This window comes from Pseudorca crassidens, chromosome 1, assembly GCF_039906515.1.
Source record: "Pseudorca crassidens isolate mPseCra1 chromosome 1, mPseCra1.hap1, whole genome shotgun sequence".
NCBI classification, from domain to species: domain Eukaryota; kingdom Metazoa; phylum Chordata; class Mammalia; order Artiodactyla; family Delphinidae; genus Pseudorca; species Pseudorca crassidens.
In genome coordinates, this window is record NC_090296.1 from 149,663,530 (window position 1) to 149,675,540 (window position 12,011).

Sequence of the window (12,011 nt, forward strand, 5' to 3'; positions counted from 1 at the left end):
TAGGCTATGCATGTGTGGGGACACAGGTGATACACAGGAAATCTCTGTACCTTCCTCTTAATTTTGCTGTGAACCTAAAACTGCTCTTAAATATTAAAACTAAAAAAAAGGTAAACTGTCTGATACAATGTTCAGTATATGTGTTGTAATTATTAAATTAATCCTCTTTAACATTGTTGTCACCACTTCTCTGCATAGAAGCTTTCGATAGTTCACCACTGCTCACAGTCGCGTCATTCTCACATACAGAGTGTATTTGCCATGCCTCTTCATCACCTGAAGAATCCCATGAAGTTGGAGCTTCCTGGGCAAGTGGAAAATTACATAGAACCTGCTGAACCAGGAAAATGTGGAAGGGAGCATGTCCCTCTACTACTCTTCCTGCTTTACCATTTTGGGGTGGTCCCTTTCCAGGTGAACAGAATTAAAGCTTTTGCTCTATATCCAAAATAAAATTATATTAAATTTTTAAAAAGTTGGTAGCAGCACTGCATCACCTGGGCAGACTCAAACATATACAACCTTCAACAATCATTTTTTTTAAACATATTTATTGGAGTATAATTGCTTTACGGTGTTGTTAGTTTCTGCAGCATAACAAAGTGAATCAGCTATATGCATATCTCCATATCCCTCACTCTTGCGTCTCCCTCCCACCCTCCCTATCCCACCCCTCTAGGTGGTCGCAAAGCACCGAGCTGATCTTCCTGTGCTATGCAGCTGCTTCCCACTAGGTATCTATTTTACATTTGGTAGTGTATACAGGTCAGTGCTACTCTCTCACTTCGTCCCAGCTTACCCTTCCCCCTCCCTGTGTCCTCAAGTCCATTCTCTATGTCTGTGTCTTTATTCCTGTCCTGCCCTTAGGTTCATCAAAGCCATTTTTCTTTTTTTATATTCCACATATTTGTGCTCGCATATGGTATTCCTTTTTCTCTTTCTGACTTACCTCATTCTGTATGACAGACTCTAGGTCCATCCACCTCGCTACAATAACTCAATTTCACTTCTTTTTGTGGCTGAGTAATATTCCATTGTATATATGTGCCACATCTCCCTTATCCATTCAACTGTTGATGGACACTTAGGTTGCTTCCTTGTCCTGGCTATTGTAAATAGTGTTGCCTGAACACTGTGGTACATGACTCTTTTCGAATTATGATTTTCTCAGGGTATATGCCCAGTAGCGGAATTGCTGGGTCATATGGTTGTTCTATTTTTAGTTTTCTAAGGAACCTCCATACTGTTCTCCATAGTGGCTGTACCACTTTACAACAGTGCAAGAGGGTTCCCTTTTCTCCACACCCTCTCCAGCATTTATTGTTTGTAGAGTTTCTGATGATGGGCATTCTGACTGGTGTGAGGTGATACCTCATTGCAGTTTTAATTTGCATTTCTCTAATGATTAGTGATGTTGAGTATCCTTTCATGTGTTTGTTGGCAATCTGTATATCTTCTTTGGAGAAATATCTGTTTAGGTCTTCAGCCCATTTTTGGAATGAGCTGTCTGTCTTTTTGATATTGAGCTGCATGAGCTGCTTGTATATTTTGGATAATCTTTTGTCAGTAGCTTTGTATGCAAATATTATCTCCCATTCTGAAGGTTGTCTTTTCATCTTCTTTATGGTTTCCTTGGCTGTTCAAAAGCTTTTAAGTTTCATTAGGTCTCATTTGTTTATTTTTGTTTTCATTTCCATTTCTCTAGGAGGTGGGTCAAAAAGGATCTTGCTGTGATTTATGTCAGCATGCTCTGCCTATGCTTTCCTCTAAGAATTTTATAGTGTCTGGTCTTACATTTAGGCCTTTAATCCATTTTAAGTTTATTTTTATGTATGGTGTTAGGAAGTGTTCTAGCTTCATTCTTTTACATGTAGCTGTCCAATTTTCCCAGCACCACTTATTGAAGAGGCTATCTTTTCTCCATTGTATACTCTTGCCTCCTTTATCAAAGATAAGGTGACCATTTGTGTGTGGCTTTATCTCTGGGCTTTCTATCCTGTTCCACTGATCTGTATTTCTGCTTTTGTGCCTATACCATACTGTCTTAATTACTGTAGCTTTGTAGTATAGTCTGAAGTCCGGGAGCCTGATTCCTCCAACTCAGTTTTTCTTTCTCAAGACTGTGTCGGCTATTCAGGGTCTTTTGTGTTTCCATACAAGTTGTGCAATTTTTTGTTCTAGTTCTGTGAAAAATGCCATTGGTAGTTTGATAGGGATTGCATTGAATCTGGGTAGTACAGTCATCTTCACAATGTTGATTCTTCCAATCCAAGAACATAGTATATCTCTCCATCTGTCTGTATCATCTTTAATTTCTTTCATCAGTGTCTTACACTTTTCTGCATACAAGTCTTTTTTCTCCTTAGGTAGGTTTATTCCTAGGTATTTTATTCTTTTTGTTGCAATGGTAAATGGGAGTGTTTCCTTAATTTCCCTTTCAGATTTTTCATCATTAGTGTATAGAAATGCAAGAAATTTCTGTGCATTAATTTTGTATCCTGCTACTCTACCAAATTCATTGATTAGCTCTAGTAGTTTTCTGGTAGCATCTTTAGGATACTCTATGTATAGTATTGTGTCATCTGCAAACAGTGACAGTTTTACTTCTTTTCCAATTTGGATTCCTTTTATTTTTTTCTTCTCTGATTGCTGTGGCTAAAACTTCCAAAACTATGTTGAATAACAGTGGTGAGAGTGGGCAACCTTGTCTTGTTCCTGATCTTAGAGGAAATGGTTTCAGTTTTTCACCATTGAGAATGATGTTGTCTGTGGGCTTGTCATATATGGCCTTTATTATGTTCAGGTAGGTTCCCAGTATGCCTACTTCTGGAGATTTTTATCATAAATGGGTGTTGAATTTTGTCAAAAGCTTTTTCTGCATCTATTGAGATTATTATATGGTTTTTATCCTTCAATTTGTTAATCTGGTTTATCACATTGACTGATTTGCATATATTGAAGAATCCTTGCATTCCTGGGATAAACCCCACCTGATCATGGTGTGTGATCCTTTTAATGTGCTGTTGGATTCTGTTTGCTAGTATTTTGTTGAGGATTTTTTCACCTATGTTCATCAGAGATACTGGCCTGTAGTTTTCTTGTTTTGTGACATCTTTGTCTGGTTTTCGCATCAGGGTGATGGTGACCTCGTAGAATTAGTTTGGGAGTGTTCCTCCCTCCGCTATATTTTGCAAGAGTTTGAGAAGAATAGGTATTAGCTCTTCTCTAAATGTTTGATAGAATTCGCCTGTGAAGCCGTCTGGTCCTGGGCTTTTGTGTGTTGGAAGATTTTTAATCACAGTTTCAATTTCAGTGCTTGTTATTGCTCTGTTTATAGTTTCTATTTCTTCCTGGTTCCATCTCAGAAGGTTGTGCTTTTCTAAGAATTTGTCCATTTCTTCCAGGTTGTCCATTTTATTGGCACAGAGTTGCTGGTAGTAATCTCTCATGATCCTTTGTATTTCTGCAGTGTCGGTTGTTCTTTCTCATTTCTAATTCTGTTGATTTGAGTCTTCTTTTTTTCTTGATGAGTCTGGCTAATGATTTACCAATTTTGTTTATCTTCTCAAAGAATCAGCTTTTAGTTTTATCGTTCTTTGCTACTGTTTCCGTCATTTCTTTTTCATTCATTTCTGATCTGATCTTTATAATTTCTTTCCTTCCACTAAGTTTGGGGTTATTTTTCTGTTCTTCTTTCTCTAATTGCTTTAGGTGTAAAGTTAGGTTGTTTGAGATGTTTCTTGTTTCTTGAGGTAGAATTGTATAGCTATGAACGTCCCTCTTAGAATTGCTTTTGCTGCATCCCATAGGTTTTGGGTCGTCGTGTTTCCATTGTATTTGTTTCTAGGTATTTTTTGATTTCCTCTTTGATTTCTTCAGTGAGCTCTTGGTTATTTAGTAGTATATTGTTTGGCCTCCATGTGTCTGTATTTTTTATAGTTCTTTTCTTGTAACTGATTATCTAGTCTCATAGCATTGTGGTCGGAAAAGATACTTGATACGATTTCAGTTTTCTTAAATTTACCAAGGCTTGATTTGTGACCCAAGATATGGGTCTCTATCCTGGACAATGTTCCATGAACACTTGAGAAGAAAGTGTATTCTTCTGCTTTTGGGTGGAATGTCCTAAAAACATCAATTAACTCTATCTGGTGTATTGTGTCATTTAAAGCTTGTGTTTCCTTATTTATATTCTGTCTGGATGATCTGTTTATTGGTTTAAGTGGGGTGTTAAAGTCCCCTACTATTATTGTGTTACTGTCAATTTCTCCTTTTATGGCTGTTAGCATTTGCCTTATGTATTGAGGTGCTCCTGTGTTGGGGGCAGAAATATTTATAATTGTTATGTTTTCTTCTTGGATTGATCCCTTAATCATTATGTACTGTCCTACCTTATATGTTTTAATAGTCTTTATTTTAAAGTCTATTATATGGGATATGAGTATTGCTACTCCAGCTTTCTTGTGATTTCCATTTGCATGGAAATTTCTATCCCCTCACTTTCAGTCTGTATGTGTCCCTAGGTCTGAAGTGGGTTTCTTGTAGACAGCATATAAGGGTCTTGTTTCTGTATCCATTCAGCCAGTCTGTGTCTTTTGGTTGGAGCATTTAATACATTTACATTCAAGGTGATTATTGATACGTATGCTCCTATTACCATTTTGTTAACTGATTTGGGTTTGTTTTTGTGGGTCTTTTTCTTCTCTTGTGTTTCCACTTAAAGAAGTTCCTTTAGGATTTGTTGTAAAGCTGGTTTGGTGTTGCTGAATTCTCTTAGTTTTTGCTTGTCTGTAAAGCCTTTGATTTCTCTGTCAAATCGGAGTGAGATCCTTGCTGGGTAGAGTAATCCTGGTTGTAGGTTCTCCCCTTTCATCACTTTAAATATGTCCTGCCATTCCCTTCTGGCTTGCAGAGTTTCTGCTGAAAAATCAGCTGTTAACCTTATGGGGATTCCCTTGTATGTTATTTGTTCCTTTTCCCTTGCTGCTTTCAGCATTTTTTCTTTGTATTTAATCTTTGATACTTTAATATGTGTCTCGGCGTGTTTCTCTTTGGGTTTATCCTGTATGGTACTCTCTGTGCTTCCTGGACTTGACTATTTCCTTTCCCATATTAGGGAAGTTTTCGACTACAATCTCTTCAAATATTGTCTCAGACCCTCTCTTTTTCTCTTCTTCTTCTGGGACCCCTATAATTTGAATGTTGGTGCATTTAATGTAGTCCCAGGGGTCTCTCAGACTGTCCTCAATTATTTTCACTCATTTTTCTTTACTCTGCTCCCTGGCAGTTATTTCCATCATTTTATCTTCCAGCTCACTTATCTGGTCTTTTGCCTCAGTTATTGTTATTGATTCCTTCTAGAGTTGGTTTTTTTTTTTTTTTTTTTTTGCGGTACGCCGGCCTGTCACTGTTGTGGCCTCTCTCATTGCAGAGCACAGGCTCCGGAATGCGCAGGCTCAGCGGCCATGGCTCACGGGCCTAGCCGCTCCGCGGCATGTGGGATCTTCCCCAACCAGGGCATGAACCCGTGTCCCCTGCATCAGCAGGCGGACTCTCAACCACTGCGCCACCAGGGAAGCCCTAGAATATTTTTAATTTCAGTAACTGTGTTGTTCATCACTGTTTGTTTGCTCTTTAGTTCTCCTAGATCCTTGTTAAATGTTTCTTGTATTTTCTCCATTCTGTTTCCCAGATTTTGGATCATCTTTACTATCATTACTCTGAATTCTTTTTCAGGTAGGTTGCCTATTTATTCATTTATTTGGTCTTGTAGGTTTCTACCTTGTTCCACTGTATGTGACAATTTTTTTTGTTTCTTTTGTTTTTGTTTTAAATAGGTGGTGCTGTATTCCTGCCTCACTGGTTGTTTGGCCTGAGATGTCCAACACTGGAGTTTGCAGACAGTTGGATAGAACTGGGTCTTGGTGCTGAGATGAGGACCTCTGGGAGGCCTCACTCCGATTGATATTCCCTGGGGTCTGAGGTTCTCTGTTAGTCCAGCTGTTTGGACTTGGAGCTCCCACCACAGGAGCTCGGGCCCGACCTCTGGCCTGGGAACCAAGATCCTGCAAGCCAGTCACTGGGGGTTCCTCCTGTCCCCTTAGGTGCCCATGGTCCCCCACCAGTGCCTGGTAGGTGTCCTAGTTGTGAGGAGACACAAATTCTGCATCCTCCTAGTATGCCATCTTGACTCTGTCTCCTACAGCAATCATTTTTAACAAACCACAATTTGGCACTCAGTAATATACAATACTGACTTATAAGATAGGAATCCTTCAGAGAAGGACCAGTCTTTTAGCACTTTGTAAACTCACCTGACTAGTCAACTGGGTTTGACAACCAACTAGCCTCTATGCATACAGCTAAGAACTGGCTTACTGTAACAATTATTTTAGGCAATTAATGAGACCTTTTCAGTGTAGGTTTCCACTTTAATCTGCCAAGACTTATTTTTCCTATTAAAAGTGAATGTATTTTATAAAGTTCTATAGCTATCAAGATTTGGTTCTCATTCAGAAGGGGTACATTATATATTTTAAGTAACTATCTAAACATTTAAGAGAAATAACTGTGTATTCTTATTTATCAAAGCTAAGTAATACATTATTTTCAAATTTCTTCTGTTTTATTATTATTATACGAATGTATTATAACAATTAACATCTATTAAATGAGCTGTTAGTTGATTTTATTATTTAAAAAAAAGCAAAAGATTACTCTGGATAGTAAAATATACCAAATTAAAACTTGAGAGTAGTATGGCATTTTCCACTTCTAAAATACTTTAATGGTAAAAACAAAAACTTCTGTTTTTATAATGGGCAACCATGGATTTTTATTAAAAATTTATAATTACATTAATTCCCAACTATAGTTAAGAAATCAAACCCTTCAAAGAGACTATTACTTACCTATATTTACAAAACCTCTATCTACTTGCTCTTTTTCTTTTAACACCAAGTTTCTTTAAAAGCTATAGATTTAAAAGGTTCTTGGGGTTTTTTGGTCCAGGGGAGGTCCTTTTGCCTTAAAATATGTTGGAGGGAGACGGTGGAGAGAGAGAGAGGAAAGAAATAAAATAACTGAAATGAAAATGATTCCAAGTCAACTATTTCTCAGTTTATCTCAATTTTCTTTCTAGGCAAGATTCACTGCAATATTTAACTTTTTTGATGATATACTTGATATATAAACAAATATATGGAGCCTACTTCCCTACCTATAAGTTACTCAGTACCTCATATGACTTGTGTTCACAGGTAGATTCTTTATACACCTGGATGAAAAAATGAACACAACGTCCTGGCTAACAGCTATTTAAGGAGGTCATTAGCATTTCAAATAGCTCAGATAAAGTGCTTTCACACTTTCCCTAATCTTCCTCTTACACAACTAGGTCTCAAGCTTTTATTAAATGTGAGGAATTCAACAGCTTTGAAATTCAAAACTAACCCCATATGGAAAACTACTTTTATTTTTCCTATGTCTCATTCTTTTATCTTCTTACATTCTAGGGATGCTAAAATGTCGTATCTTTTTGGAGTGTTCCAAAAAATTGTCAGGAATTCTTCTTTGAAAATGTTTGTTTTCCTTAAAGCAACTTTAGGCTCAGGCAACAAGTTTTTGTTTTTTAGGTCGCACCGAGCAGCGTGTGGGATCGTAGTTTCCCTATCAGCGATCGAACCTGTATCCCCCTGCAGTGGAAGCGCAGAGCCCTGACCACTGGATGGCCAGGGAAGTCCCTCAGGCAACAAGTTTTGAGTATGTCTTAGAAGGAGGGACTGCAAATAGTTCGGAATGGTGTGGGGAAAAAAGATGGAGAAGTAAGTAAGGGTTAGCTTAGGAAGGCACATGGCTGGGTGGTTAAGAGGAAGGAGTCTGATGTGGCAAACTTCAGTTCAAAGTATGCTAGCCACTCACCAGCTAAGGCAACCCTGGACAAATCAGCAAGCATTTCTAAATCATCTCACTTGTGTTTTTAATTAATTTTTATTGGAGTACAGTTACTTTACAATGTTGTGTTAGTTTCTATATAACAGCAAAGTGAATCAGCTATACGTATACGTATACCCCCTTCTTTTTTAGAGTTCCTTCACATTTAGGTCACCACAGAGCACTGAGTTCCCTGTGCTATACAGTAGGTTCTCATTAAATCATCTCACTTGTTAAATGAAGGTAACAATACTTCCCCTCTTAAGATTGTTTGGTGACAACCTCAGAGAATACTTAGCACAGAATTAGCTGGTAGTTAAGAAAGTTCAAAGGGCAATAAGAAATCACTAAAGAATTTTAAGCAGAGAGACATATGTGAATGCATAGTGAAGAATGTATTATAGAGAGCCAAAACTGGAAGTGAAGATCAGTCAGGATGCTGTTTTAGTAATCTGAGAAACCACAGCATGACGTGTGCTAAGATGGTGAAGAAAAAGAAGGATGGATCCTAGAGGTACTATGGGTTTAAAATCAATAGGAAGTTGTGGCTAACTGGGGATGAAGAAAAGGAAGAATCAGAATGACACCTGGGTTCTGGCATGGATAGTAATACCCACTTATTGTGAGAGGAGGGAAAAAAGGGCTTGAGGGATGCTGCTGGGGAGGACAAAATAAGCAGGTAAGTTTAGCTTTGTTGAGTTTAACACAGGTATGGAAGAAATATTCATGAGCTGGGTGAACAGAGGTCTCAAGTGCAAACAAAAAAACTATTCATGATGCCTATCTCAGAATTGTTAATATATACAGGATGTTAACTGAAGATATGGGACTGGAGATTACCCAAAAAGTATATAGAGAAAAGTGTTAAGGTCAGAATCCTACAAAATTCCAATACTTAATGGTTGTAAAGAGGAAACATTTGCAAGGACAGAGATCACAAACAGAAGGAAGCCCAGGCATATCATTAAACTTATGGGAGGAGTTTCAAGAAATAAAGAGTAGTCAGTAGTGCTAAATTTTGCTAAGAAATCAAGTACTGACCAAAAAAACAAACAAACAAAAAAACATGGGAGTAGGGGAAGTACCCAAGATGCTTATTTGGGGAGGGGAAAAAAAAGGTATAGAGAGATAGATGGATCTGTTCCCTTCTACCATAACATTACTAGCCACAATAATGTTTTGAGTTCTTTTTTTTTCCTAATGACATACAAATGCAGAAAATCAGATTCAGCCAAACAGGTTAATATACACATCAGTTAATAAATAAGCATTCCTAAGTTATTTAAAAACAAAAACAAAAAAACCCTCCTAAAACATTTACCTACTTTTATAAAGAAGCCATACAGGAAAAACATTGCAAAACTGTAAAGTCCCCCTATTACACAGAACAAAGAGACCTTGTAATTACTAAGCCACGGTTTCTAGGCTCTTTCAAGTTTTACCAACTTGCTGCCCCTTAACCTTTTTCCTTATGTCATTAAGAAAATGAAAAATCACTGTATTCCCCTTGAATGGAGATGAACAATAGAGACTTTGAATGCATTTAATATCTCCCCTCTAGATCACTTTTTTTCTCCATTCTAAAAGAATAAAATAGGGTTATCACTATTGTTATCTTGCCTCAATATTAGGTCATTTAGAGATTCTTCTCCCTCTAGAGAACTGGCTTCTACACTTCGAATGAAACTAGTGTACTAAAAAGGATACTCCCTAGTTCTGCAACCAGAGACCAGTACAGTAGAGAAACAATTAAAGATTATCTGTTCTCAAGGTTCTAATGTTACCAGAGTACTAGAGGAGTAGGTAAACCTTTATGTGGGGTACCCATCAAAATGTAATCTACAGCCAAATTTGAATGACTTTCACTAAAATTGTTATATTTACAAGTACCTTCATCTCTATCTGGCAGCAATAAGATGAATCTCTTAAGAAGAAAATTAAATGCATCTTCTCAAATTCAGAACAAAAGAAATATGATATAAATATTTAAGCACCAACATAAATTTTAAATATTCAGGTGAAACTTAAACAATTGTTCTACTCATGAATACAGTATTTAGATTATCTGTATAAAATTCTGACACATCTAGCAAATTTAAATGCAGAGAAAATGTATTTTGCAACAATTATTTATTAATTAAAAGTGATGAGTTTTAAGTTTTTTCTCTTCTATTCCAAATGTTAAGAAAACCAAAGTATCTGGAAAAATCAAACTCTTAAGCCATGAAAAACAAAATAGGCATTAAAAGAAAAACAAACAAACAAACAACACTTCCCCCTGTAACAAACAAAGTGACCAACATACCAACGTTAGCTCTGAAAATTAGAGATACTAAATTTATCAGCAAAAATTTACAGAAAATAAATTACTTAAATTGCAAAATGAGCTAGACTATTTAATTCAAGATTATACATACATGCTCAACTACTGGTTCCATCAGTGAGTTAGAGCTTAACTCATGACTTAATACTGGCTCCCATTTATAAATTAAAATTAGAATTTTTAAACGTCTTACAGAATTTTGCTTTAAAACAACTTTTTAAGTTTATTCTGGTGCATTAGTTAACAAGTTCCTATCCTGAACAATTATAGCCTATTCTATTTAACAGACTAGCTGGCAAGAGTACATACATAATGCAGAAGTTATTGTCAAATGGAGAATGCTCTTACAGACAAACGGAAACAACATAGGACTAGTAACACACTACGTGTGTGTAGTCATTTTACCTTCAATTGAAAGCCTGTGAAATACTGGAAAGGTGTAATATATCATCTTAAAACCTTGATCTATACACACTAATTGTTTCTATATTGTACTTAAAAAATCAGAAATGTGCTATTCATACCTGTTCAGAGTTAAGTCAAATACTACCGCCCCCTCTCAAAAAAATGTTTCTGATGTACTTTCTTAAAAGAAAATACTTCTTCTGGTATGTGCTTACCAAAGAAACATGTACTGAGGAAAGCTGGCGGGAACAACAATGCCAATGTAAAACATTAAGCCCTCTACTTAAATGAAGCAATACATAACAATATTAACCAACAAAGATATAATTACTCACTTAAGTGGGTAAAAATGCTCCCAATTTCCTTCAGCTGATCTTAATGTCCAGAGAATGGATTTAGATCCATCTACATCTTGGAAAATGGAATTTAAAATAGGCTATTAGTTTAGGCAAAAACTAATCAACAAGTCAGAGAGCTTCAGAGGCACACTTTAATGAGAACACTTCAGGGTCTACCCATTAGAGAAATTTTTGAAGCACATTCTTCTGGTGGCAATATAAATTGGAATAACCTTTTCGAAAGGCAATTTGGCTACTGAAGTGTTTATATCCTTTGATCTAGGTAAGCCCACTCCAGGGGATTTTTCCAAAAGAAATAAAGAGGAAAGTATTCTAAAATGTACACAAAGAGGTTTGTTCAACGCAATACCGTTTAAAATGGTGAAAAATTAGGAACAATCTAAACGTAAAACAGGTAAAAGACTAGGTAAATTAAGGTCCCATTAACCTAAGAGAATTATATAGCAAATGAAATGAAAACAATTTTAACAATACATGATATAGTTTAACGAAAAAACATAAAACTGCCTTTATTTACAATGAGGGGGGAAATAAAAGAATATGGTAAGGTGCAGAATAGAAGAGGGGGAAAAAATAAGACCACCTCATGATGATCTTGTGGATATCTGGGTGACTTTTCTTGATTTTATTATTACTATAGTATTGCTTATGCAATAGATAGAGCAGAAAAGCATTAATTTAAAAACTTTTACATGATCTGGAAGAAGAAGCATAGCAAATACAAGTATACTGATTATTCAAATTATTCTATACCTTAATTTCTATGCGATCAAAGAGCAACAATACAAAGACATGAGCCTCTAAAGGAAACTTCTGGTACTGAAACATACTACAATTATTTCATAAGTAAGAAATGTCACTAGATTCATAGATACTTTTTTTTAAGTTTTGGTAGTCTACCTATACCTCTGAAAAATAGAAATCCATCCATTTCCTGTTTCAAAAGGGTGTCAATTACTTTACGTCCACCTTTGAAAGAAATGAAGTTTGAA

General features: G+C 36.3%; 1 protein-coding gene across 8 annotated transcripts in view; it reads right to left on the reverse strand.

Moving 5' to 3' along the window:
* The window catches only part of ZFAND6 (zinc finger AN1-type containing 6), a 74,862-nt gene that overhangs the window by 52,078 nt on the left and 10,773 nt on the right, over positions 1 to 12,011 (reverse strand). For 4 of the 8 annotated variants that reach the window (XM_067698714.1, XM_067698696.1, XM_067698709.1 and 1 more), the window contains exon 2: positions 10,996 to 11,071. The exons of the other annotated variants lie outside the window; for them this stretch is intronic. The gene's annotated coding sequence lies outside the window, so the exon portion shown is untranslated. The remainder of the gene's footprint in view (positions 1 to 10,995; positions 11,072 to 12,011) is intronic. 8 annotated transcript variants of the gene reach the window in all.